Below are 2500 nucleotides of genomic sequence, written 5' to 3'. Positions count from 1 at the left end.
ACTTAGAACTTTTCCATTCAATTCTACAACTTTTTCCATTAGAAAGGAAATGGGAATCCAAATAACTTACCGGACCCATGAGTTGTTGAGTCCCTTGACACTTTAGTGTAAAAAGGGGTGGTTGAGAATGAGTTGAGCTACGAATCCAAATTGAATCTTGTGTGAAGGGTCAGAATGAAGTGCCAAAACGCGGGCGTTCAGCATTTTTGCCTGAAAAAAACAAATCCTACTTGAAATACGTTTGACTAAAAAACACGCGTCAGTTTTTGAATGTTGGCAGCGGTGCAGAAAAGGATGCGTTCCCATACCAGTAGTCGAACCCGGGCCGCCTGGGTGAAAACCAGGAATCCTAACCGCTAGACCATATGGGAGAAGATGTACTGCCAGCTCACTTACAATATGAAAAAAAAGAGGTGTACTGCTTTGCACAAGCAACTTCCGCAGATTATTACGTGCATTTTGCCTCGTTAGCGCAGCAGGTAGCGCGTCAGTCTCGTAATCTGAAGGTCATGAGTTCGATTCTCACATGGGGCACTGGTACCGTGTTTCCTTAACTGATTTTGCCACCATCTTGGCTAGAGAGTCACAGCTCTTTTCCATTCAGTAGCAAAACATCACCAATTGATGGAAGGGGAGCTCCAATGACAAACAGGGATAAAGGCTTGTTGAGTCCCTTAACACCCAGGAATTAAAAGTGAGAGATATGAATGGTTTGAGATATGACATCAAATAAGCTTTTGTGCAAATAAATATCCAAAAAAACTGGTGGTCTGCATTTTTGGCTGCAAAGAGCAGTTCCAACCTAAACTGATTCTGTCTGCAAGGCACGTGTTGGCTTTGGAATGTGGACACTAGTCCCCAAAAAAAAGTCTCTCCCATAGCAGGAATCGAACCAGTCAACCAGGAATACTAACTAAGTCTTTCTCCACATGGTGTAAGCAGTACAGTAAACAGCAAGACAGGTGTAAAAAAAAAAAAAAAAAAAAAAAAAAGAGTGTTTTGCTTTGAATACAAAACATCAACATTACAAGAGCTGAAACACGCTACATGGTCAAGGTTTTTGGCACGTCAGTTGAATAATTTGAAGATCATGAGTTTTTTGCTCACACGTGGCATCCTCCTTTTCTCAAGAGATTTTGTCACTAACTCTGAACTTTCCAATTCAGTTCTAAACTGTTTCCGATTAGAAAGAACATGGGAGCCCTAATGACAGACAGGACACATGGCTTGTTGAGTCCCTTGACACTTTTGTGTAAAACTGTGTAGTTGAAAAAGGCTTAAGCTATGAAACAAAAGGAAATCTTTTGCAAAAGTCATAATGCATCGCCAATGTTAAGTATTTTTGTTGCAAAGTGAAAATCTACCAGAAACATTTTTGATTGAAAAACACGTGTCAGTCTTTGAATGGTGGCAGTAGCTAAGATAAAGATGCATTCCCATACCGGGAGTCGAACCCAGGCCACCTGGGTGAGAGCCAGGAATCCTAACCGCTAGACCATATGGGAAAAGATGCACTAATGTCTCAGTGACATTATGAAAAAAAAAAGTTTTCTGCTATGCACAATAAACTTCTGCAGATCTGCAGGTACAGCTTGCCTCGTTAGCGCAGTAGGTAGCGCGTCAGTCTCATAATCTGAAGGTCGTGAGTTCGAGCCTCACATGGGGCACTGTTCCCTCCTTTTCTCGAGAGATTTTGTCACCAACTTAGAACTTTTCCATTCAATTCTACAACTTTTTCCATTAGAAAGGAAATGGGAATCCAAATAACTTACCGGACCCATGAGTTGTTGAGTCCCTTGACACTTTAGTGTAAAAAGGGGTGGTTGAGAATGAGTTGAGCTACGAATCCAAATTGAATCTTGTGTGAAGGGTCAGAATGAAGTGCCAAAACGCGGGCGTTCAGCATTTTTGCCTGAAAAAAACAAATCCTACTTGAAATACGTTTGACTAAAAAACACGCGTCAGTTTTTGAATGTTGGCAGCGGTGCAGAAAAGGATGCGTTCCCATACCAGTAGTCGAACCCGGGCCGCCTGGGTGAAAACCAGGAATCCTAACCGCTAGACCATATGGGAGAAGATGTACTGCCAGCTCACTTACAATATGAAAAAAAAGAGGTGTACTGCTTTGCACAAGCAACTTCCGCAGATTATTACGTGCATTTTGCCTCGTTAGCGCAGCAGGTAGCGCGTCAGTCTCGTAATCTGAAGGTCATGAGTTCGATTCTCACATGGGGCACTGGTACCATGTTTCCTTAACTGATTTTGCCACCATCTTGGCTAGAGAGTCACAGCTCTTTTCCATTCAGTAGCAAAACATCACCAATTGATGGAAGGGGAGCTCCAATGACAAACAGGGATAAAGGCTTGTTGAGTCCCTTAACACCCAGGAATTAAAAGTGAGAGATATGAATGGTTTGAGATATGACATCAAATAAGCTTTTGTGCAAATAAATATCCAAAAAACCTGGTGGTCTGCATTTTTGGCTGCAAAGAGCAGTTC

At 42.1% G+C, this 2500-nt stretch overlaps 1 non-coding gene across 1 annotated transcript; it reads left to right on the top strand.

Moving 5' to 3' along the window:
* Nucleotides 1-1594: 1594 nt before the first annotated feature.
* TRNAM-CAU (transfer RNA methionine (anticodon CAU)) lies at nucleotides 1595-1667 on the top strand. The gene has a single exon. It is a non-coding gene; the product is annotated as a tRNA-Met (tRNA).
* Nucleotides 1668-2500: the final 833 nt, after the last annotated feature.

Source organism: Phyllobates terribilis, unplaced genomic scaffold, assembly GCF_046119375.1.
Source record: "Phyllobates terribilis strain yellow unplaced genomic scaffold, ASM4611937v1 Scaffold_11__3_contigs__length_659146591, whole genome shotgun sequence".
NCBI lineage: Eukaryota > Metazoa > Chordata > Amphibia > Anura > Dendrobatidae > Phyllobates > Phyllobates terribilis.
Note: the sequence above shows the minus strand (reverse complement) of the source record. Positions and strands in the feature narration are given on the sequence as shown.